The sequence below is a fragment of the Lycorma delicatula genome, chromosome 2 (assembly GCF_047948215.1).
Source record: "Lycorma delicatula isolate Av1 chromosome 2, ASM4794821v1, whole genome shotgun sequence".
NCBI lineage: Eukaryota > Metazoa > Arthropoda > Insecta > Hemiptera > Fulgoridae > Lycorma > Lycorma delicatula.
Window position 1 is genome coordinate 52,063,820 of NC_134456.1, and position 27,911 is coordinate 52,091,730.

Below are 27,911 nucleotides of genomic sequence, written 5' to 3' on the forward strand. Positions count from 1 at the left end.
TAGAAATTTCTTTAAATCCGTATTATCAGAATACCCTCCCCTCCATTCAATATTGATTTGCAGATCTGATATCACAGAAAAAATAATAATACTATTATACACACCTTATTGAAACCACGTAACAGAAAAAAACATTTATTTTATATTCCAGTATAAGAATTATTACATACCATCATTAGCACTAAAACATACATCTATTACAAATTAACAATGAAATAAATCAGTTTGTATAACACGGCAATATAGAACGGACATGCATGCATGCACGCACCCATACGCACACTCACACAGACATATACAAAATGAGTTTTTATACAAAAGAAACAGTTAATCTTTTTTGAACTAAATACATAAACAACAATAAACCAAAACAATTTAAACACATGGTTGATTAAATACTGAACGAACATTTTATTCAATAACAATTTTATTCAATAACATTTTATTCAATAAAAATGTGCTTAAAAAGATTTCAAAGAATATTAATATAAAAATAATCAATCTTGGAAAAAAATTAACTAATTATAAATACAACAGGAAAGCATACTACTAAGAATATAATAGTAATGCATGCAACAATATAAACTTTGAATACAATAATTGTGTGCATGTCTGAAGGACAATATCATTATAACATCAATACAATACGTATACATGAATAACTTATATTTTCCAAAGATATTCTTTGTTTTTTAATGCTCGCGCGCGCGCACACAAACATCACTATGTAGTACAATACAAATGAGTAAATGATACTGAAAAACAAAAAAAAAAGTTAAATAATTTGATAAATATACATTTAACAATAGTAATAATTGATCAGTTTCTTAATTTTTTTTAATCACAAATAAATGTACCTAAAAACGTTACTCATCATTTAAAAACTCCAACACAATAAGGAATTTAAAAAACAATTTAATAAAGAATCAAAAACATTCTAATGATCAAAAGTGATATAAAATTCTACTTTAAAGAACTTTCCTAACTAAATGTATATTTTGAACACGGGGTCCCACTCCCCTAACCTGGAAAACTTCATATATTTTACTCTGGGAATTTTAAAAAACTAGATACATGGTTCTTTATAGTGACATATTTAAAGGATTTTTTAGAAATTTAAAGGAATAAAGATTAAAAAAAATACAATCTCAAACAACTTTCATAACGAGATCTTTTTAATTTCAGACATCTGAACTATCTGGTGGAAACAAGAATTTAAAAACCTTTTAAAGAAAGAAATTAACATTAAAAATGTTTAAGGACGGAAAAAATGTTTAAGTATTAAATATTAATCCTCCGTCGGGTGCATTGTATCTGACAAATAACGGTGCACCATTTTGGTTTATAGTTTTTAACTGTGAGAAGCCGACAGCTTCCTCCACACAATAATACCTTCCTACCTCCCTTTTATTTTACATGTTAGTCCAGTCTTAGACCTCGAGTTGAGTGCCCGTATCTTTCTGTGAAGGTTTTGTATCTACCAGATACACTCCGACCGTCGCGTTACAGTTTTTATCACATTTTAAACATATAGTAAATAAAGCTATATTTTTGAGTTGTAAATTGTATATATGTTATAGGTAGATATTTTAGTTTTATTGTTATCTAAAACATTGTTTTTTTTTAACATTACTTCTTCAGTATTACTTTTTTGCTAACTATAAGGGATTTAGACCGTTTAAATGCTACTAATGCCCACCATGCAGAGATTATTCAACATTTACTGCAGGAAGACGAGGGATTTCTGAGTTTGGACGAATCTTCAGATAGTAAAAATGAAGATGTCATTGAAGAGATAGAAATTGATTCAGATACGTGTCAGGATGATACTGATGAAGAGATTGGAAATAACAATGATCCTTACTATCTGGGAAAAGGTAAAATTACTAAATGGAAAAAATGAGGCCTACTCAGAACGTGCAAACCAGAGCACAAAATCTAATTAGGCACTTACCTGACGTCGACGCGAAGCTAAAAATGCTGTCACCTTTTGAGTCTTGGAATTTCCTAGTAACTAATGAAATATTTATTAGGAGATTTTGCAATGTAAAAGTCAATCAATATATTGATATTATAAGACCGAACTTCGCTCGTGAAAGAGATGAAAAAAATGTTAATTTAGTTGAACTAAAAGCATTTATTCGACTTCTTTATCGGACAAGAACAGTAAGGAGTAATCGACAAAGTCTAAAAGAATTATGAGTAGTGATGATAGAGATGGCGTTGAAATTTGCCACTTAACAATGAATTTGAAACGTTTTAAATTTATTATTAGATGCATTACGTTTGGTGATAAATCCGCACGTGAAATACGAGTTCAGTGCGATCGGTTAGAACCAGTTAGAAAAATATTTAACCAATTTGTTACAAATTGTCAGAAATGCTAATAGCTTGGTGAAAATGTGATCTTAGATGAAAAACTTAGCTTTCGGGGAAAATTTGCTGATAAACAATACATTCCATCAAAACCACCTAAATTAAAATTAAAAAAAAAAAGGCTAGTAGATGCAAAACTCTATTACACATATAACATGGAAATATATCCAGGGAAACAGCCCGATGACTTTATTGTGTCAGTAATAAACCAACTGACGTTGTAAGATGTTAGTGAAACCGATCCACAAAAGTGGCCAAAATATAACGGCAGATAATTGGTTTTCGGACATAAAACTTGTGGAAGAACTCAAGAAAGAAAATCTTTCTTACATTGGAACTTTAAACAAAAATAAAACAAATTCCTGTTAAATTTTAAAATTAGACCAGTAAACCCAAATTGTTTGGTTTTCGTAAGGATTAAACAATTGTATCTTACGTTCCAAAAAAAAAAATGTGTTAGTTGTTTCAAGCCTACACTGTGACGATTCTGTAGATGAAAATACTGGCGAGCAGTATAAGCCTCACATAGTAACATTTTATAACGATACTAAATCGGGTGTAGATGTAGTTAACAGGATGTGTTCCAAATATAATACAGGGCGTTTCATAATGTTCTTAGGAATTACAAAAATTCAGTACAAAAAAAGTATTTCATTTACCTAAATGAAAGTTGTATGAGGTGATGCAGGTACTCGAACAGTTTTTGTTAAAATCTATAAGTTCAATATGTGCTCCTCTGGTGACACGGCACACATCAACACGAAAGTCTAGCTCTTGCCAAACTCGTTCTAACATGTCACTTTCGATAGAGCTGATTGCGTTAATTATGCGATCCTTTAACTCAGCGATATCGTGCGGCATTGGTGGGATAAACACCTTATCTTTCACGTAACCCCAGAGAAAGAAATCACGTGGCGTGAGGTCTGGTGATCTTGGTGACCACAGCATAATGTGTTGGTCTTCTTCAGACGCACATCCTATCCAGCGCCGAGGTAATGTTGTGTTAAGGTACTGTCGAACTTCGTTATGAAAATAGGCAGGACAACCATCTTGCTGGAAAATGAAGCCGTTGAGTAGCTGAGGCATAAGCCATAATTGCAACATATCCAGGTATATCATGCCAGTTACTTCGTTTCCATAAAAAAGAACGGCCTCACGAGAGATCGCACAAAAAACGTTTACTTTCAGAGAATCCCGAATGTGTTCCACATAAGCGTGTGGGTTTTCAGAACCCCAAACTCGCACGTTATGACGGTTTACTTTGCCGCTAATATGGAAAGTAACTTCATCGTTGAAAATTACCTTGTTTACAAAACCTTCATCTAACATCTTTTCCTGTAACTGTAAACAAAAATCGAGCCTACGTGTTTTATCTCCATCAGAAAGACGCCGGATTAATTGAAGATGATACGGTTTGCATAATAAACGTTTACGGAGAACTCTCCACACTCTTGCTTTCGGAATTCCTAATTCTCTGCCTGCAGCCGCAGTCGATTTTGAAGGGCTGCAAATGAAACTTGCACGCACACGTTCGACATTGACTTCTGAGGTTGATGTACGACCAGTTGATTTTCGCTTGCACAAGCAACCAGTTTCACTGAATTCTTTATACCATGCACGAACTGAATTGTCACTTGGTGGCTCCTTATGAAATTTCAACTGAAACGCATGTTGCACAGAAATTACTGACTTTTACAAGTGAAATTCTAACACACAAAACGACTTCCCGTGGCAGCCATTTTCTCTACTGTCGACGCCTAGCGAGCAAATGGTTTACTAACTGCCTAGTATATGCGGAAAAAACTATTTGAAGTACTCTTTCGTACAGTACTTGTTTTATTTTTATGAGTGAAATAGTTTTTTGTTAATGAATTTTCGAAACTCCGAAGAACATTATGAAACGTATGCAACAAACACTCGTCGTTGGCCAATGGTAGTTTTTTTATTCGTAGGTGGTATAAATGCTCAAATAATAACAAGTGGAAATCAAATAGAGGTGATTTCACTAAGAATATTTCTTAAAAAAACTTTCACAACAATTGATATCTGAACAACTGAAAATATGAAGTTGTAAGACAATTGCAATTTTCTGCCATAACTCTGCTATCTTTTAACCAATTTCAGAAAATAAAATGTCATTTTGTTCAAAATAAAAGGCTTAATATTTTAGCAAACATGCATTTTGATAAAACTAATATTTATGGAGATATAACAGGTTTGAAAATACACATGATCTCCATCTTACAATTTGCGAAGCTATTTATGTTCTGATTTTTTTGCTAATTTTAAAACTATTACCAAGACGCTTACCAAATATTAATGTGATTCCTTTATCCGAACTTGAGATATAATTTTTTATATAAAAATAATAAAATGCCGGACAAGGGGAGCGAAGGAGAAATTGCCATTTTTCCGAAGGAAAGTTTTCGTTTAGTTTTGCAATTAGAATCCGAAAAAGTACATCCAGCCCACCATTTTAGAAATACCCAGTATATAATAAAAAAATCTAAAAACAAATATAATATCACATTTAGAGTATATGGGAGGAATTAAGTATCTCTCAGATACAATGCCCCCATTCATGTTAATTTACGTATGGCTCCTGATGGAGGGTTAAAGAAAATAAAAATTAAGATAACTTCAATAAGAAAATTTTCAACATTTTGACAACAAACCCCCTAGTTTATCTTTCTTCCAAGTAATGAGTTCAAAACTGATTCCCAGGATTTCAGATAATTCAACCAATTAGTTAGTTTATTTATTTATTATAAATGTGATAATACTTGCATGATCCAAGCACAGTTTTCAGTTTTGACTCTTCCTACATCGCTTTCAAGTCTCTCTAACAAGGAAACAATTTATTTCAGTTGAATGTTTCAGATATACTTACACATAAAAAATGTTATATTAACAAATAATATCATATGGAACTATGTATCTAGGAATAGTCATCTGTTTTGTGTGTATATATATATATATATATATATATGTATATGTACGTATACCTTTCTATCAATACAATTATTTAATTACTGAATTATAAATAAACTGTGCAGTTAAAAAATTAATAACATTAAGATATATGTACAGAAACAAAAAAAAACATTACTGACAGTATTTTCATTTATAAAATTATTGAAAATAATGTTACGTATAAAAATGTTCAACCTTGAATGATGAACAAATTGCATACTGAGCATTTGCCAAGAAAATCCTTAAGAAGCACCAAATTAAAAATGCAAAATCAAACAATAAAATAAATTCCACAACATATAACTGAATTTACAGACAAGCAAACAACAGGTAAAAACAAATCCAAATACATGGTAATTAATTCATAGCGTAAAAATAAATCCCCTAAAAATAGATAAATAAAATTTACTTATAAATAACGAATTTAACAGCAAGAGTCAATTAAAAAAACTATCACAATTATATTTACAATTTTAAAAAAATCAATTAAAATAAAATTGATAACTGTCATAAAAAAAGATAATTAAATTATGTAAAAAACCTTCACAAGTACAATTTGAGTTTATAATATGCATAATTCTAGGTAAGTACAGTAAACATTGAGCCAAAAGTACAAAACTACAATGGAAGTCAGCCAAAATTGCATGCAAAATATTCAATACACTGCCTAATTAAATTTTCTTTTTTTATCTTTTATGACCGAATAGGATCACTTTAGTCAGTCCATTATCCAAGCCTCTTTGAAACGACTGTTCGAGCCTTGCAGTCCTCCCAGTACTTTTTCATATTTCGATCTCGTGCCCTTTCTGGTGTTGAAAATATTCATGTCGTGACTTTTTCTTGTGAATGTGAAGCGAGTGTTTTTGTCATTTATTTTTATTTTATGACTAATAATAAAAATTAATACTTTATTGCTTTCATAAATAAACTGGTTTATTGTATTTTTCAGAACAGACATTTATTGCTAAACAATCTGATGTGGAACCACATGACTTCCTTGTACGCCTATTAAATTACGTATAAATGCACATTTTTTTAAAATGAAAAGTATATAAAATTTTATTTCATTAATAACTTCTGATATTTTTTTACTTTTTTTTTATTGTTATTATTGAATTATATATTGTAATTTTTTTAACAATCGGAGGTTAATAATTATTAATAAAGCTATATATTTTAAATTACAAAAAAAACCCTTAAAAAAAAGAAAAGGAGATGTCGGATTTGAACCGATGTGCCTTCCCCTCGTAAGTCCAAATATTTTATTTGGCTATATCTCTGGAACCAATGAAAATAAGTACCACTTACGATACATCGTTGAGAAGCTCTCAATGAGGGCTTATTACTGCAGTTAAGAAAAGTCCAAAATCCAATTTTTTTGGATTTTGGGCTTCTTTGGACTCTTTTGGTCAACTTGATTGCAATCAAAAGGAGAGGTGCACAACTAGATGTAACAACAGTCCTAAACCCAATATTTCAGCATCCTACGGCTAATCGTTTTTGAGTTATGCGAGATACATACGCACACACATACGTACATACAGACGTCACGCCGAAACTAATCAGAATGGATATTTCCGTTGAAATCTGAAAACCGAGATTTTTCGCGATCACAATACTTCGTACAAGGAAGTAAAAATTAAATGAACTGACCTAAAAACAAAAAAAAAATGCAGAATTTTTTGCATTAAAATATTTGTTAAAGGTGCAGAATATTTGTTAAAGGTGGGGAATAGATTTTTAAAAAATTAAAAAATATTCATTCATAGGTTAAGGTTTAATTCGATTTTCTCTAAATCTAGCATGCCGTCTAATAAAAGGTAAACAAACAAGAACGTAAAAATTTCAAAAAGCTTTTCTTTGTTTAAGATCCCGGGTTATAATTTCGGAAAAATTGTAGACATTTTTGATAGGCCTATGATAACAAAATATCAAAAAAATTTAAAGAAGATTTAAAACCGAAGGGAGTTTCAGAAAAAAGACAAAAAAAATGCATATATTTATAATTCAATTTTAAGAGCTGGGAGTTGATTATTTTGAAAAAAAAAGGTTTTTTGATCTATTTATATAATTTAGGTATAAAATCTGCCAAAAAAAGCCTGTTTCTACAGTGCCTCTGAAGAAAATTGAAATTGTTTTTTTCGCGATATCCCCAATCCCCTAAAAGAACTTTTTCTTTTAGAGAAAAAATTAACATGCTCAATACCCCACATTTAGAATTTCTTGGGCCAAAATTTGGAGAAAATCGTTTCGGTCAATCTGGGATATAAGGTCAAAAGCGTGCGACACAAATTCCTGCATACGTACGCATATACATCCTTACATAATATCTTCTTTTTTTTGTGTAGATTAAGCAGGACCCTAAAACATAAGATATGAAATACCAGTACCCTATTTTTGATACGATCATCATAATTTTCAATATAGCTATTCTAGCTATATTGAAAGCCGGAAAAGTAATACATACGCAAGAGAGTAAAGCGAAATTTAAAAAAAAAAACAGCTAAAAAAATTCCACCTAATTTTTTTTAAATTTTAAGTGGAATAATTAATTAATAATATTTAAATTAATAATTTAATTTTTTAAATTCCACTTAAATTTTTCAATATAATTCTCTCTCCTATGCACTTCAGTCTATTTTTCAACAGGCATTTAATTTCCTTCTTGGAGCCAAATCAGGATTATACAACCGATAATCCAGCAGTTCAAAACTGAAATCTTAAAGAAAAAAATTTGTTATTATGGATATACAGTAGTTTTCACTTTTCATGGTTTCACCTTTAGGTGTGAAATAAATAAAAACTGATCTTAGATAATACAGAATATTGTTATAATTAACTTTCAAGATTATGACCTAACTTTCAGTTGTTAATCGAACATAAAAATTCTAATATTTTTAACCGATCAGTCCAATCAAGGATCTTTGTTACACTCAAACAACTCTTCATATCGTTAAAACTAATTTTCCAATTCCTTCTGGTTTCATATCGTCTGAAACGAGAAAACACTGCATTAATTTCCCTTAGTGCAATCGGACAAAGGAGCACTCAGATTAATTTTTTAACACAACCACATACAGCTAAAAACGAAACGATACTTCAAATCAACAGATTCTAAATTATAATTTTCAATTAATATTAAAGAATCAGATGTTTCACCAAATCTGATATGGACACCATATGACTTCCTTGTACGCCTATTAAATTACATATACAAATTTTTAAAAGTACATAAAATTTTATTTCACTAATAACTTTTCATTTTTTTTTTCTAATTATTGAATACTTTTTATTGTAATTTTTTTTTTAAATCACGGGTTAATAAATTATTAATCAATATATTTAAATTACAAAAATAAAAGTTAAATAAAAATAAAATAAAAAAACAAAAGAAGATGAAGTCTGATTCGAACCGATGTGCCTTTCCTTTAAGATCCAAATATTTCATTAATTATAATTTTAATTTTAATCTCTGTTGCAATAAAAAAGGGAGGTGCACAACTAGATGTTACAACGTGTTAAATCCAAAATTTCAATCAAAAAATTTATCCTACGGCTAATCGTTTTTTAAGTTATGCGAGATACATACGAACGTACAGACGTCACGCAGAAACTAGTCAAAATGGATTCAGGGACGGTAAAAGTTAATATTTCCGTTGAAATATGAAAACCGAAATGTTTCGCAATCACAATACTTCCTTTACTTCGTATAAGGAAGTAAAAAAAGTTAAAAAATAAATAAAAAAGGAGATTAAATCTAAGGACCGAAATGTTTCGCTATCACAATACTTCCTTTACTTCGTTCAAGGAAGTAAAAAACCACAGCAAAGTAGCGATATCAAAATAATATTTTTTACAAAAAGTAAAAAACAAAATATTAATTCTCCATTTATTAATGCACAACAGACTAAATATTATAGTTCTTTAATCACCAAACGCTTAATGTACGAGGGTTATCTCTAAAGTAAAGACCTCTGGGAAATTTCTCTCCTTAAGGTTGGTGAACCTGTATCGTTCATGACCACGCAAGTAATGTACACACTGCATTGTTGTCTGTAAGTTGTGACGTTAGTATCTTTGATTACGGGTAAGTTAATACTTTATAAAATGAATAGGAAAATTGATGTTGCCGCCGACTGTGAAATACATGGAGTAATACGGTTTTTAAACTATCAAAACGTTAAGCCGGCTGAAATTCACAGGCAGTTGGTTGCTGTATACGGTGCTAATGTAATGAATGAAAGAAACGTCCGAAAATGGTATAAAAGTTTAAAAATAACAGAATTAATAAGGGAGAGCCTCGATAATCACAGAGGACATGTTGAAACGCGTCGATGATGAAATCAGAAAAGATCGCCGCTCAACGACTTCCGACCTTGCCCTTCAATTTCCTGATGTTTTAAGAGCTGTCATCGGTCGCATTGTTCATGACCAATTAGGTTTCAGAAAGATTTGTGCACTTTCTGTGCCGCACGTCTTAACGGAACGTCACAAAAATATCCGAATGGGATGTGCTTTGGAATTTTTGATGCGCTATATATAAGAAAGTGATGAGTTCCTTAATTCAACTGTTACCGGCGATGAAATTTGGATTTCGTATTACACACCACAGAGAAAACAGCAATCAAGTGAATGGCGTTATCCTCATCACCAAGCAGACCAACAAAGGTCAAGCCACAGCCATTTCGACGCAAACTGATGGCCGGCCACAGTCTTTTGGGATCGGTTTGGCATATTGCTGATTGATTTCGTGCCACGTGGAACGACTATACGTGCAGAAGCCTACTGCAAAACTCTACGTAGGTTACGGCGCGCCATTCAAACCCGGCGACGTGGGCGGCTAACCGACGGCGTCGTCCTACTGCACGATAATGCACGTCCACATCTTGCGAGTCCGACACGTGATTTACTGAGAACATTTAGCTGAGAAATTTACGTTCACTCACCATATAGTCTTAGCTCCTTCTGATTACGATTTATTTGGGAAATTGAAAGAATTTTTGAGTGGTAAGCAATTCGCGGGTGACGATAAACTTAAAAATGCTGTTAATCAAAGGCTAAATGGACTGGCGGCAGAAGAATACCACGAGGGTATATTGAAGCTGGTGTATCGTTACGATAAATGTCTTAATTCATGTGGCGATTATATATAGAAGCAGTATATGGTATGTATGTAGGATAAGTGAAATAAAAAATATTTAAAAGTTTTCAGAATACATTTTTTTTACAATGAAACGGTTTTTTCTTTAGAGATAACCTCCCATATAAATGAATTATATTTTTGAAATTACGTCCACTAATGGGCATAGGCCTCTTCCAAGTCTCACCACTTTTCACAGTCTATAATTGTCCTCATCCACTTCAAATCTACAATCTTTATTATGTCATATTTCCATCTACTCTGTAATCCGACTTATTTTGATTTCCAATTTGACTCCTATTCAATTACCCTTTCAGTCCATGTACTTTTTTCTTGCTTTGCAGTATGAATGACCCACTCCAAATTTAATTTGTTTGTAGTTTCTACTTAAACAAATAATTTTGTTTTTACCCTAACTGTTACATTATTTATTTTTTGTAATCTACCAATGTTTCAATCATTTCACTCCATTCCCACTTCCGTTTTTTTATTAAGGTTTGTTTATGTGCCAAAGTTTGCAGACTATATGCGAGTGTTGGCAATGCCCAACCCTGTTTTTTTGGCCCTCCATGCAACGCTTATACCTCATATTTATTATTTAGAATAAACTTTAAAGATCGATAATTCCAACACACAACCGCATAACTGTGTTTTAACTTCTTTTGTTATCTTGTCTTCAAAGGAGATACGAGAATAAGAGTTCTTTTGTTCTATTTAACTTGCATCCATCCAACTCTAAACCTGCTTCCTCCCTGTTGGTTATAAACAATAATGTTTTTTACAGAATTTATAGTAAGGCCTACACATTTGCTCTCTTATGGAAGACTGTTGATTACATACTTAATCGTATGTAGCAACATCGTAAGTAAAATATATAAGGTTTTAAGTATTTGTCCCAAACAAATAACCACTATTTTTCTATTACACCTCACTGAAAACCTCTTGAACAGCAAGATAGAAAAATAAAGTGAAAGAGATCACTTTGTTTCACTCCTTTTTGAAACCTGAAATATTTTCCTAATCTTACTTAAGTAGTCTTGTAACACTATTGTTATATATCTGTAATTGTATTTCAATAGATAAGGAACATGATTAAGAAATGTAAATATAAAGTAGTACTTCAACAGCCAAAGCTTTCACATAATTGATAAGGTAAAGTCTAATCTATATACTTAACTCTTTTCAGTGTTGTTAATATGAGTAACTTAGAAATTATTAAAAAATTAAATAACCACTTTGAAAGCAGGCTTGTTCAATTGACCGATAACAATTCAATAGAGGTACAATTCTATAAGTTTCATAAACAATTTGCTAAGACAAGATATAACATATAAGCTGATAGTTACTGTAGTTATCATAGTTTACAATAAAATCAACTGACTTCCATTAAGATTAGAGTCTCTATTCCTCTCTTAGAATCCTACAAAAAATTACCAATTTCACCTATTTAATATTAGAAAAAAGCATTGTTATTATCTGATTTGTAATCTTAGCAATTCCTTCCATTTTACTGCCTTTTAACATTTACAAAATCTCTTCTACATCATTTTTTTTTAACTTCGTAATCTGCCTCCTGATTTCCCATCTGACTGTTACAATCACCAAAGATTAAAGTTTGATTCATCTAATTTTTTTTTTCTTATTTTAATACCATGGATAAGTTATTCATAAAACATCAGCTGCTCAATTTCTACAGCGTCTGCTGTAAGGGCATAAATTTGATAAACACTTAATACCTTATTTTTTCTAAATTTTAATTTAGTCTCCAGTTCCCTCTGGCATACCCTTGAATTCTATCAAAACGTTTTTCTGAATAATGAACCCTACATCTCCTTTGGGTCCCACCATTTCTCTTACGTGGTTCTTTCTAAGTATCATTTTTCCCAGCTCTATCTAACATCTGCAAAACCAAGATTTTCTTATGTCCTTCAAAGCCTCTTCTAATTCCGAAAGTTTGTCTTCAGTTCTCAAGAGTCTTAACATTATGAGTTCCCATAATTAAACCTGGAACAGCTGCAGTCACAATTCTATATAATGACCGATTTTCCTGGAGAATTGTTTTAAAATTATATTTGCCTAACAACTGACTGCAAGTCAGTTTGCCAATTTGTCACATCCACAGAGACATCAGCAATTCCTTAGATAATGTCATTAACCTAATCCAACTAACATTAGTGAATTAATAACATGAGCACTTAAATCTATTTTTATTTATTTATTTTTTTTTTTTTGGTTGTTTGTGGGCGAAAAACGCTTGGGCGTTATCATCGCCCGGTAGTTATTATTAAAAGGGTAATATAACTCCAAAATAATAAGCTATACAAGGTGTAAACATAATATTAATCATATAATAAAAACTTTCTAAAAAAAGCGAAGAAGGCAAAATAAAACCCAAAACTAATGTCACAGACAAAGTTGATAAAATATTAAAGATAAAATAATAGAATAAAGAAAGTATAAAAACTTACCTAACTCTGATGGGTTGTGCAAAAATCCCACCCCGGATAGTAAAATTAAGCACATAGAACTAAAAAATCAAATCGAAAATAAAGGTTAAAATTATTAAAAAACTCTCCTTACAGACAAACATATATAAGTATATTAAATCCTTTGCAGTAACCCAGTACTATGCAAAAAGAGAAACATTCGTTCCAAAACCCTGCCTCATTGCCCAAGACATCACGAATGCTGCTGGGTAAATTAAATTGAAGACGCAACGCCGCATAACATACGCAGTCCACGAGAATGTGGTGCACAGTTATGCGGCAGTTGCATCGTGTGCACAGGGGTGGGTCTCCTCCTGACATTAGATATTCGGGCGTGATCCTCGTGTGCCCTTACCGTAACCGGCAGAGGACCACTTCCTCACGACGAGAGTTCCTGCAAGAGGAGCCCCACAGCAACACTGAGTCTTTAATCCGTCGAAGTTTACTATCGACAACACCGTCCAGCCACTTTGCCACCTTGCTCGTAATGATTGTTTTATATGATTAATAAAATCAAAGGTAGTAACTCGGGTGGTGAAAGGAGGCTGAATACACGCATCTTTCGCAGCAGAATCTGCTCTCTCATTACCAAAAATCCCAACGTGGCTAGGGATCCAGCAAAAACCTACCCCCTTGTTTCGTTTTTCTAACTCAGCGATTTTATCATAAATGCCAACGACGACAGGATGTCCGGAATAAAGGTTTTCCAACGCCTGGAGAGCACTGTACGAGTCACTGCAAATAAGAATGTTCCTATATTTAGGGCCAACGATACTTACAGCCCTATTCACAGCGAGTAGTTCCGCTGTGAACACACTCGTAACACCGGGTAGACCAAACATATAAGTCTGTTCATTGAAAACAAAAGCACAACCAACGTTACAGTCATGCTTCGACCCATCAGTGTATACCACCACATCTGGGTTCGACTTGGTGAGGAGAAACTGGAACACCTGCTGGTAAACAATAGGTGGCGTTGATTGTTTATCATACGTTGTAAGATCAAACGTAAAATTTAGATGGTTTATTCTCCACGGGGGATTCGAGCACGGACATGATGGAAAGAACGAGGGAGTGCCAACATTCATACACTGCAGCAGACGTCATGTACGGACACCCACAGGCGCAGTACAACGTGGACGGTCCTCATACTTCCTCAAATTAGGATTCTTAAGAACTGGGTCAAAAGCTGGGTGATTCGGCTGTCCGCTGAGACGGGCAAAATAAGATAACAAAAGCTGGTCTCGTCTATCCCAAAGTGATGGCTCGCCACTGTCTACAAGTAAGCTTGCGGTAGGGCTCGATCTAAACGCACCCGTGGCAAGCCGAAGAAAAGAATGATGCACACCGTCCAGCATCTTAAGTACGGTTTGGCGAGCTGAGGAATAGGCGACACAACCATAATCCAAACGGGAACGAACAAGGGAGTAGTAAAAACGTAACATATACGACCGATCGGCCCCCCAGTTGGTGTTAGACCCGCATCATATCCAAAAGTTTGGAACACTTTGTCCTCAAATCCCTCATATGTGTGACCCAAGTAAGACGGCTATCAAAAAGCAAACCCAGAAACCTGACGTAAGTAGAGACAGCAATAAGCTCCCTGTTCAGAAAACCCCGCGGATTAGAAGGGTTCCGTAGCCGAGAAAAGACTACACATTTCGTCTTGTCGGGTGAAAATGTGAAACCACTAGTCCCTGACCAAGCCTCAAGGCGAAATATAGTGTTCTGCATATGTCGCTCCGCAGTGGGTGTAGAGCGGCTCGCAACGTAAATAACAAAATCATCAACGAAAAGACAACAAGAGACAGGAGCCTGTACACAATTGGTAATGCTGTTTATGGCCACAGAAAACAAGGTGGCACTTAATACACTACCTTGCGGTACCCCATTTTCTGAGACGACACTGTCTGAAAGTGAATCGTCTACACGAACACGAAACGTCCGGTGATTCAAGAATCCCCGGATAAAAGCAAGCATGTTGCCAGTGATCCCCCACCTCCTAAGGGTGTTAAGAATGCCACGTCGCCAGGCCGTGTCGTACGCCTTTTTATATCGAAAAAGATAACAACGAGGTGTTGGCGGTTCAGGAAGGTGTTTTGTATGGCTGTCTCCATCGACACCATATGGTCAATGGAAGATCTCCCACTTCGGAAACCACACTGTTCCGAAGAAAGAAAGCCATGCTTCTCTAAGTACCACGCAAGCCTGCGGTTCACCATCCTCTCCATTACTTTCAACAACACGCTTGTTAAAGAAATAGGGCAGTAGCTTAAGGGATCGGTTTTCTCTTTGCCAGGCTTTAGTAATGGTATAATAAATGCCTCCGACCAGTCGGGCGGAAAGACTTATCCGGAAAATAAATCATTGTAAATACTCGAAAGATGTTGTAGTGCTTAGTCAGGAAGGTGCGAAAGCATACAAAGGCGAACGTTGTCCGGTCCAGGGGAAGTGTCACGTGAGTTCCTAAGTGCGTGCAACAATTCTTTAAGTAAGAATGGAGTGTTCAATTCACCATCCGAAACACCAATATTCAACCCCAATACTTCCATCCATGCTTTGTATCTCTGAAAGTCGTTACTATATGACGAGGTGAGAGACACCGAACGGAAAGATTTCGCTAAAGTATTTGCTACAGCCGAAGATGACGTAAGGAGTTCCCCCTCATCGACGAGACCGAGAATAGATTGCCCTGGCGACCTGAAAATTGCATGGATTTTTCTCCACACAGTAGACGTGGGAGTAGTACGTGAGATGGAGTTCACATACTTCATCCATGAATTCCTCTTAGCGGTCAAGAAGACCCGACGGCACACTGCCCTAGCCCTGCGGTACATATCTAGATGTTCATTTGTAGGTCTATTATTGAATTTGCGTAGTGCTCGCCGTCGATTCCGAATAGCACACTTGCAATCATCATTCCACCACGGAACGGAAGGGCGTTTATGATTACCCGATGTTTGTGGGACATATCTTCTGGCTGTTTCAAGTATTTTGGACGTAAATGAGGAAAGTTGCTCAAGGATGTCCACACCGACGTCACACTGCGATTGGAAGGCCATACGATATCCATCCCAATTCGCCTTTTCGACAATCCACGTCCGTGGCCTTCTCCGAACCTCGTGGTCCACACCGAAACGAAGAACAGTTGGTTTATGGTCGCTGCCATGAAAATCATCACAAACAGACCAATCAAAACGAGGGAGTAAAGCCGGCGAGCACAAGGAGAGATCGATATTAGACACAGTACTACCAGATGATAAAGACATGAATGTATGAGACCCATCATTCAGCAAACAAAGGTCCAAGTCCTGTCTCACATCGTGTTCTATATTTCCCCGAGTGGAGTAAAAAGTCGAGCCCCAAGAAACATGGTGGGCATTGAAGTCTCCCACTATTAATGATGGAGATGGTATTTGTGCGAGGAGGTCTGAGATATCCAGAGCACTGAACTCAGTGTTCGGCGAGAGATATAGATTGAAGATATGCAACTTGAAGAGGACAGAGATCTTCACTGCAACAGCAGGAACTAGAGTGGTCAGTCGAATCCTTGTAGCTGATACCTCACCCCTCATGAAAATAGCCACTCCACCACTCTCTCTACCGTCCACTACACAGTCGAATCTCTCACAAAAGTATCCCTTGAGTGCGATTGGGTCATGTCGCAGAAGATGAGTCTCCTGGAAACATATGACAATCGGATCATGCAGCTGTACGCCAGTACATAATATCTGCAATGCGGGACCGTACACCCCGAACGTTCCACTGAATAATGTTCATAAAATTAAAATAAAGTAAAAAATATAAATATAATAATAATAAATAATAAATATATTCAGGAAACCATATAGAATTCAGTTGTAAGTGATTCTATTTTTCTTTTTTGTGTTCTTCACCTTAGATAACTCTGACGCCTTTGGGTCGGGAGGTTCCTAAACCATATCCTCCAGTATATGGGGTGACGGCGTGGAGATTTATGAGAACGGGATGTCGCTACTGACATCCCAGAGTGGGTGGCCATGCGGGTCACTTTAGTGGGGACCTTGTTAGTCGGCTTACCGCCGTCTGTGGTAGCCTCTACCCGTACCGGCAGCACGTTAGGAGTAGGAACTTTTTTATGAACCACACTGTTGGATTCAGTTACTGCGACACAGGACTTTTCACTCACTCTTGTCAGCCCGGAAATAGTGGCTGTCGGCAGCACTTTGAGAGTAGGAAAGTTTGTACGGACCACACTGCTTGATTCCGTTATTGAGACGCAGAACTTTTCACACATCCTCGTCAGCCCGGAAATAGTGGCCGTAAGCGAAGTAACCTGATCGGAAAGCATCTGAACGAGCTTCTTAAGTTCCGTGCAGGATCCGCACTGTGGAACATGAACATGTGTAGCAGTCTGTTTTGACGCAGCAGTGGCGAAGGACACATCAGGTTGAACGAGATTACGTGAGTTAACTATCTTCCTATACTCCCTGCGTGCAGCCGGGAAAGATAGTTTCTGCTCAGTACAGATCTTGAGAATCGCCTTCTCTTCCTTAAAGGTTGGGCAATCCCGGGAGCGAGGCGTATCTGAACCATTGCAGTTCGCACATCTTTCTCTTTCCTCGCAGTTAGCGTCACTGTGGCCTTCGGTAGCAAATCGAGCACAGATCTCGACCTTGAGCAAGATGTTGTAGTGTGACCGTACCTTTGGCACCTGAAACACCGCCGTGGATTGGAAATGAACTGGCGTACCCGAACGGAGAGGTAACCCACTCTAATCCTCTCTGGAGGAACAGGAAGACCGAACGTCAGTATAAGGGACGGCGTCGGTTCTTCCGTTCCGTTGTGCCGTCTCATCATACATTTCACCTCTACAACACCCTGAGTACTAAGTTCATCAGCAATTTCCCTCAAATTCATTTCTAGAATGTCACGACAAAAAATCACTCCTCGGCTGGTATTTAGGGTCCTTTGGCATGCCGTACTTACGATTATGCCGCCCATATTGGTCAGACGCAACAAAGACCGACTCTGCTCGTCGTTATATGTCTCCACCAGAATTGTCCCATCACGTAATTTTTTAATGTTCTTCGGAGAACCAATACATCCTGTGATGCATTTACTAATCAAGAAAGGCGAGACCTTTTGAAGGGAGCCACCCTCCTGATTATTCTTAACAACAAAAAAGCGGACATTCTTGCACCGAACACCATCTTCATTGGCTGTAGCAAAATTATCCTCGTCAGACGAAGCTGACCGCGGCCTTTTCACCAGACTTAAAGTGGTGGTTTTTTCAGATGGACCACCAACCATCATAGAATTGGGTGTAGGAACTGAAATTTTGGTCCCACGAGAACCGGCGATACAATAGACCACTCCAGCAGGGCGCACGCGTACTGGAGCTAGAGCTAAATACAACTGGGTTTGCTCTGGTGCCCAGAGGACATCGTTCGAGACTCACTACGTAGAACCATTCACCCATCGGCACGATAGTTTCCACCTTGGGTTACGGTTGCATTTCGTACGATGTCGCAACACCATCAAGTGTAAGTGAAAGAGAAAACTGTGTTGGATGTTGTTGTGTAGTTCGAGTAAATGTATATGTTGTAATTCATGTAGTGTACCTGGTGTAACATACGTGTATAGTGAAAAGTATTCTGCAGCTAAGTGTGTAGTGGGAAGAAAGGCTGCAGAGGCTAGGCCCGTGGGGACGCCAACCCCCAAAGTCTTAAAGAATAAGACTCCCCTTCAGGGAGTTAAATAAATCTATTAAAATAAAGTTTATCATAACTTGGATTCAGATTCTCCAAGATCACTGAACAACTATATAAAAAGTCTATTTAAAAAATTCAACAATGAATTGATCACTTCAATTTCTTTTCACAAATGAAAAATTTCTTAATTTTCCTTTTATCAATGAATGTCTACAAAAAAAAAGTAAAACTGTACACGTTCTTAGGTTTGATGCTAACAGAAAACTGAAAAAATAAAAATGAAATATAAATTAGAATAGTGTCGTCATTATTAGAAGTAAAAAAGTTATCATTAAGATGGAAATAGACTTGAGGAAGGAATTGAAATCTACCTGTAAAGATGTAAAACTTGGAAAACTGAAAAATACAGATTGAAGGCATTTCAAATGTGAGTACGGAGGAAACTGAAAAAAATTAAATAACCAGACAAAACGCAAAATGTTAACAAAATGAGTAAAGTGAATGATAATAGAAGTCTAATCAGAATATTTTAGAATGGGAAACCTTATATTTAATTTATACATCAGAATGAAACATATGAGAAGAGAAACAATGTCTCATGACTGCTACTGAAAAGCAAAGAAAATGTTTGTCAAAAAAAAACAATGTCAAAAACAATGTTTGTCAGCAGAATATGATGGAAAAAGAGAAAAAAACTACTGCCACTGTAGAGAAAATTAAAAAGTATGGACCAAAAGATGGATGTAACATTTCTTTTATTACTCTCAGGAAAATCTCTGCAAAAGAGATATATGAAACAAAAAATGCAAAATAGTAAATACAAATAACTTGAAAATTATTTAGATTTTAATACAGAGTTCCCATATGAAAAAAATTAAAACAATATTACAAAAATAGATTCAATTAGTCTTGAAAATCTCAACTAGATAGGAAATTAGTCTTACATCATTCAAGAATTGAAGTGATTATTTTAATCATCACCCAGAATACCACTAACACACAGCATGCTAGTTTAAATGTTTGCCATAAATCCATATGCAATCCAGAAAATGTTCCAAAATCAGTAAAAGAGTTATCTAGGGAACAGATTGGAACACTACCAAGTGACATCAGAAGTACATGCATTGACTTCCTATTCCCCATATGCCATCAGCAAAGGATAAAATCTACATTGGCAACCTCTACAGCAAATTTTACTATCTTTATATTTCATCCAAAATGAAAAATTTGAATTCAAATCCTGGTCAGGCTCAATGCATTTCATATAATAAGAATATTACATAACAAAGTCCCACGCACAAGCCTGAGTTTTGTTGCAATTAATCATCTAACAAAAAAACCTATCGCACTGACAATTTCCACTGCTTAGGTCAACAGTACTATTATTTATTGTAGCTAATGGTTAACCACTTGTCCATCTTGTCCGCTTGTGGTAAATCACTTCAGTGTATTACCTCAATTAACATACCACAAAACACAAAAAATTAGACTATATCACACGACCCATACAGTTTGGCAGATCACATATTTCACACATGGCTGAACAGCTCATTCATTTCCTGGAATTCATACTTCGCTAAGAACAAATAGGCACCTACACATGTACTGCAGTTGTTAGGAGGAAAGTAGAAAGATACAAGTTTGTATCAGTTAGAATATTACAGAAATTTCAATCCTAAATGTGCTGGTTTGATGGGACAGACTGGACTAATAAGCTCCCTGACCAACCACAACAAACACTAATTTGAATCAGCTCATTTCAATACATCTTTACAAATATTAATATCAAGATTCATTTAGCAAAACTCTTTTCAGAATATCAGGTGATAAGTGTTTATTTTCTTTAAGAAAGTTAACATGAAGATAATTTTTTTTTTCCAACAATTTTTCTTATTGTAATATGATACATTAAATTATAAGATTGTAACTTTACAGTACAAACTGCTTCATCAGGTGAATATATCTGCTGATGGATTATGCTTTACAAAAAATGTAGAAAAAGATTCACATCATTCATTCTTTCAACAGTCTGAAATTAAAGATCTGAAGAAAGAATGACAATGTTATTTTTTTCTTCTATATTTTTAAATTTTAATCAATTAGCAAGTATATTAATCTGATGAAGGATATGTACTGTGAAAGCATTTAAGAAAAAAAATCCTAAAATACAAGCAATAATTGTAATAATAATATTTTATTAATAATCTAACTACTTTCTACTACTATTCTGAATTTCAATAAATTATTTTTAATATACAAAAAATAATACTTTATATATAAATGCAAAGTTTGTGGATCTGTCTGTTTGCAACAGCATCACATGAGAACCAACAGACAGATTGCTTTCAAATTTGCAGGATACATTTATGTTATCCCAGGGAAGGTTTTAAGCCATAGAATGAGTCCCTAACCCCCTTGGGGATTAAGATATTAAAGATATTCATTAAAGAAACAAAAATTAATCCTTTTACTTGAGTAATTTAAAAATGAGTAATTTTTCTTTCTTTAATGAATTCTGTAAAATATTTAATATTCTCACAACCAAGAGGATAATGAGCATTTCAGGGATCCATGGAGCAGAGCCCTTTGAGTAGACGATTTGGGTGAGCAAAGCCAAGCCAAGGTAGTTGTAAATAAATTGAATTCGTATTAATAAAAAATAAATTCAATTTTAATTTTTTTTAATGTATTATTTTCTACTGTCTGAATAAAGACAACATGTGAAAAAGATTCATCTTGGTTTGCACAACTAACATGATTTGTCATATTTTAACTAGTAATCATAAACACATGGTTGAATTGAACTGATTTTCATTGTATGGATAGCAAACAGAAAATTGAAGGTTATTAGGTAGGGTTAAGTGCCAACAACCAAACCTCTTTTTAAACCTTTTCATGTAGATCAAAAATGGTGCCCACATTTCAATATTAATTAGCATTTATTTTTTTGTTTATCATCACAGTAATCAATGTGACTGAGATGTTATTAAAAATAATATTATAATAAAATTATGAATAGTTAATTAAACCACTCTGTAAAAACATTCATACACAGCAGACAATAAAAGCATCCATGCCACTATTATTGAATAATATTGGCATGAATACTCTACAGTTAATCACCCAAATCTTAAAACTCAAATTCTAATAATACTGCTAAGGGAGTTCATTTGGTGCTAAAATCATTAATCAGATGTCAGATATTGAGGACAAAACTACAGGTAAAGAATATGGCTTCAATGAAAGGTTTTTGGGGCTAATATGTTTATTTTTAATAATGATCATATACAGCTTCCAAAAATTTCTTAAAACATCAAAGTTTGACATTTGTGCCAGTCCACACATCTTTACAAACTGTGACAATTTCAGATCCATGGAGATTCACATTCTATAAATAAGAAAAACAATTTCTTTTAATTACGGCAGAAGACTTATGTCATCAGATGATTGTCAATTGCCTCTTTCAATCAAAGCCTAAGACAGAGAATGATGACAGCCTTGCTAACACTGAATTCAGTAGTGAAGATGCAATCTAAAAATTTTCAGCAGAAGACTGTAAGAGTACACACTGTAATAGCTGTAAAACTCAGTTGTATTACAGTACAACTAAGGTCTAATTTATAAACAAAACCGTTTAATAATTATGAAAATAAATCCTCTTGAATCCTATCACTAAAGCAGTTTACTTATAAATAAACTAAATGTATTTAATAGAAAAATTGGTTAATTTATGTGCACTGAAAGACTACCTTTACAGCAATTAAATGAATACATATACTCGTATATATTATTCATATCAGCACATACATCATAGATCGTAATTATACACATGCAACATCAGAATGTTGTGTCAGCATTTGTTCACACAACATGTATAGCACCACATGTATTATGCTGCTACACAACCAACAAAGAAAACTCCATGGCAATTTTTTAATTAGATTAGCAAAATTATTAAATAAAAAAGTGAATAAGATATACTCCATATTAATAAGTAAAAACTAAATTCAGTTATTATAATAGAAGGATGTGAATATAATAAACAGACAAAGAAAATGAATTCACAATAAAATAACTATATTTAAGGGATTAATAGACTGGTACAAACCAATCACCAAAAGGATGAAAATATGATACATGATTAATAAGGATAAAGAAATGTCTATTTTTAATCCTTCATTTAAATCTCACTCAAACATCTAATCAGGGGGCTCCATCCCTGAACCCCCCAATGAATTTATTATCCTCAGTTGTGAGAATAATAAATATTTTACAGATATTCATTAAAGAAAAAAGAATTAGTCATTTTTCTTCAACATATTTCTGTTGCCGCGGCAACAGAAATACAATTAAATAAAAGTTTTAATTTTTGTTTCTTTAATACATATTATTATTAATTCACAACTTCACCCCCAAAGGACTAGGGCCTCAATCCATGGCTTAAAACCTTTCCAGGAATAACTTGAATTATCCTCAAAATTTAAATACAATCAAACTTCTTTAGAACCAACCTGGTTAGTTCTTGTATGATGCTGTTTCAAACAAACAAACAAATTCTCACAAAGATATATATATATATATATATATATAGGTGAAAATAATCAAAAATTTTTTTCAAAGCTACAACTGAACATTCTTATAGATAACAGCAATTTTAATACAACAGATCTCTAAATATTTGTTAATTAAATCTGTGCAAGAAGAAGCAAACTAAGACATCACTAAAAATAAAAGCGGGAATTCCATATATTCAAAATAAATATTGGCTATCTAAAATACAAATTAAACCTACATTCAAATGAAACAAGATACACGTTACAGAAAAGTCAAGCAGAAAAAACATATTAACTAGATGTAAAATTTCCAACAGTGGAAATTTCAGACCTAATTAATTTTTTCTGTTTCATAAGGGAAGACACTACTCATTCTCTATTAGAATTTAACATTCATACCCTTTAAAATTCTATGAAAACTGAAATTAATATTAAAAAAAACAAGTGGCTAATTTTAAGTTGTTACATCAAATCGGTTATCAATAAAATTATTTATTGATAGGTTGATAATAAACTGTGCAAAAGTTGGTATACTAAGATCAAGATTGAAAATAGTGATAGAAAAACACAGAAGATGTAAATAATTCCAAAAAGTTACATCAATTACCAAAAATTATTCCATAAAAATTTGGAAGCATATCTTCATCTACTCAGGGAGAGGATCATGTTAAATTGTTTTATATAAAAAAAGTTTAAACTAAATTTTTCCATGCTGCTAAATTAAAAAACAGTTTTTTAATTACAGATAATCAAGAAAAGATCACATGACAATAATTTAAAAGACTAAACAAACAACTTAGGGAACAACTGTTCATAATTTAAATTTATTTATTTAGCAACCCGTAAATTGAAATGAATCAAAATAGTACATAGTTCGTTCATTTGACATTTTACGTAAAACATTTCAAGTAATTAATTTTTTTTATTTCTATGCGTACATTTAAGTAAAAAATGGTTAAGGAAAAATGAATAATTTTTCATCATCATTTTTCATCATTTGTAGTTTTAAAGTGATAAGGTAAATATTTTACAGAAAGCTTGTAATTTATTTGCGGTTTTTCCTAAATGAGAATTTTTTACCAGCTTTAGATACAAATTTTTAAACACAACAAATTATCACATCGCCGAATCCATGTGTATCTATCTAACCTATAATATGAGTTATGCAATAGCAGAAAAAAATTTATAAAAATCTATTAATTCATTCCAAAAATAATAATGCAAAAAATAACAACACGACCCACACAAACACGACAGTACAATCATTAATAAAGTAGAACAAAATTATTTAACATAACCTATAATTTAAACAGACTTACCTAAGTTAGTAATTATTATGAAAACATTCTTGCAGATATGACAACGTAAACTTCGATGTCACAATTTCAAAATTCTTAACCTCCGTAGCAAAAGGCGCACGGAGCTACAATAACGGCAATGACGGTGGCACTTCAGACTCAGCAATAAGATTTACATTCTGCTCAACGAACAAAATGCATGTTGTGCTCATTACCGTAAGCTGAAATTTCCCTCTAATTAAACGTGCTGTCAAAACTAGTCAGGTAACTAATGTTTACGTAATAACTTTAAAAGATGTAATATTTATTTAATAAAAATATACTAACAAAATTAAATAAACACAAACCAAAGTGTAATCAATCCATTATAATGAAAAAGTTGAAAAGAAAAAAGAACAAATTAATTCTCTGTCAACACTGAGAGTAAAGTAGAATATTTTTAATTAATTTTTTCCTCACTGCTTAGCATTCAGAATCACCAGCTGTAGTTAACCTCAAAGCTGATATTTTTAGGTCTTATCCGGCTGTGCGTAATATTGTTAGGTTAGTATAAGCAGTGTACTATTTTCAAAATAAAAAAAAAGATGTTATAGAAACAAATCTTTTCTGTGTTAATACACCACCTTTCCACTGTAAATTCACTTTAACAACTTTGGTAAACAGGTTACTCACATAAAAGCGGTCACTTTCGAAAAACGAAAACCACTTTTTTTTAAGTGGGGAGGATGATTAGGGGAGCGAAAATATTAAAGCTGTGATGCTACAAGTTTTTATAGACTTGCTGCTTTAGCCCGTTAATCATTGCTTAATGACGACCGTATTTTTCGCCTTTCAGATTTATGCCGATACCACTTGCCTGGACTCGTACAGATTTACTGGCTTTAGTTAGTTAAAAATATATAAATATATTTATGTGTATTTGTGTTTGTTTACTTAGATTAGTCGGATAATGTTTTGCCTTAATCGTACATAAGTATGTCTCTCTCACCCCCCCCCCCTCAGACCCTCTCCACTCTCTCACTCCGGGTTCACGTGATAAAGTAGACGTGAATATATGATACCTGGTTACTGGGAGCATTGTGTAATAGTTATAAGAGTTCATTCATTGAATATTACAATAGTTGAACATTATTCTGAAAATGTTCGAAAATATCAGATTTTTTCTTCAATTTGTTTTGTAAATAGTAAATTTTTTATCTGTTGAATACTCACCAAGAAATAATGATAAAATAAATACTTATTAAAGATATTCTAATCATACTTGCATGAAGTATGAACAAATTATTCCAAATTGAAGTAAGGTGGTTCAAACATTGAAACACCTTACTATTTGAATCTACTTCATAGAAGAGGGTAAATAATGATATATCGGATTTCGAGTAAAGATGTACATCATTTCAGCGGTCTTTCGTTACGTTTTATACGTGAGTTACTGTATTCTTACAGCAGAAAGCACTTCTGTAAAAAATGTGGACTATTTCAAAATAAGATTACTTCAAATAACACCAAAAAGATTTATCAAACTTTTAGAGTTATTTTAAGAGATATAATTTGATCAAAAAGAATAAACTGAATTCTGTACCCGTAATCTAAATACAGAGGTGTACAAACTGTAATCGTACTGAGTACATTCGCTTTATAATTTTTTCCTTCATTCAAAACGAAAGCGACTACACGATGCAAACTTTGCTTAACAGTAAAACAACCGAATAGATTTAGTAAAGCTAATTTTTTTTCGACTGTTAACATTGTTTTAATGTAGCAAAAAAGATCTATGTGATTTTATAAGCGGTTGAAATAACGTCGATTCAACGTGAGTTTTAATTGTACATTCATATTATTTTTACAAGTCAACAATATTTCAGTCAGCTGTTTTATAAATCAGTAGCATAGAAGATGAAGTCTGGCAAAGAATTATTTTCTAATAATCGTGAATGAATTATTTTTCTCTTATGGAATTTGAGCATTGATTCAATTTTCAGTAAATTTCAATGATTTAAGAATTAATACGGATTTTACTTTTTAATCTGAATGTTCAATTCTTAAATTTTTATTTCATTGAGATGGTATTTTATGAATATAGATGGAAAACGTGATGTTTCCGGACCCTGTTTGTTTACATTTTCATTTAATTTTCGGTACTGAAATATTGGATTTCCTTTTCTGATAAATCTGCTGAGTATCATTACGTAGATAAAAAGGGTTAGTAGAAATACAGAAAAATATTACAATTGACATCAACTTATTTACACTATCTCATGGATTTTGTAATCTAATTTCTTATGGCTGTAACAAATGTTTGATTTACAAATATAATTGTGCCAGTGAGAATAGGTTTCCCTGTGAGTAATGATATTTACATAAGTCCATGTCATGAATAGAGTAAAGGTGTTGAACCATACTTTATGTCACCTACATTTCAGAAAATTTATTACGTCGATGAGGAACGGAGTACTGGCAAAGTGAAGAAGATAAGGGAAACGACTTCACACCTCGTTTCCACTAATAAGCTTGGAATAAGAGCTTATTATCCTTGAAAGTTGCTATATAGACTACAGGAATTAACGTATATAATATTACCAAAATTTTACAAAGAAGTAAATTATCTAGGATGAATTAGCCTATCGGGTAAGCATTTCACAGTAATGTTTTCAGACATACAGAATCTTAACTACACTTAACCATCGTATCTGTAAATGTAAATCATTTTTAATATGAAAAAATCTAGTACGATTCCAAACAAAGATTTTAAGAAAAATTAATAAACTTTTTTGTTTGTTAAGTCGCATAATAAAAAAATATCGTTTATTTGGAATAATCGCAAAAAAAAATAATTGAAATTAATACCGAAAACGAAGTTTAAAATAAATTTAAATGAGATTTTGTTTTGCCAATTTTAATTACGAAATAATTTTCTAAATTTTCCAGTGTTAACATTTAGTTTAAAAATTACCTTTTCATATTAATATAAACTTTTATTGATCTACTATTTGAAGTTTATTTTAATGAATTGAGTGGAAATATTTTTATGACTACTAATATAATTTAGCATATTGTAAGCCATATTCAAAATATTGTTTTGTTTTTCCATGTGCAAAAATAAAGAGCTACTAATGGTGTTTTTTTTAAGAATTATACTTTTGCTTATATTATAATTACAATCAGGACATTTTACACCTGAACTGCTGAATTTATCTAAGAGTAATCACAAAGTCCTTTTCCATGATGTAATATTCAGGTTGGTAACATTGCATGTCATCATGTAATTTTGTGACATGTCATCATGTCACAAATGTTTAATTATTATTACGATTTTTCAAGAACTATTTTGTTACCCATCCTAAAATTCAGTTACTTTACAATACCGCTTTTCAAGCTCTTTAACGTGCTTC

At 33.4% G+C, this 27,911-nt stretch overlaps 1 protein-coding gene across 4 annotated transcripts in view; it reads right to left on the bottom strand.

The window, feature by feature from the left end:
- The window catches only part of LOC142318799 (glycerophosphocholine phosphodiesterase GPCPD1-like), a 151,947-nt gene that overhangs the window by 106,875 nt on the left and 17,161 nt on the right, over window positions 1–27,911 (bottom strand). For 2 of the 4 annotated variants that reach the window (XM_075355294.1, XM_075355291.1), the window contains exon 1: window positions 24,541–24,700. The exons of 1 other annotated variant lie outside the window; for it this stretch is intronic. The gene's annotated coding sequence lies outside the window, so the exon portion shown is untranslated. Of the gene's footprint in view, window positions 1–12,957; window positions 13,017–24,540; window positions 24,701–27,911 lie in introns of those variants that run through there. One more of the 4 variants, XM_075355292.1, reaches the window with a different exon arrangement.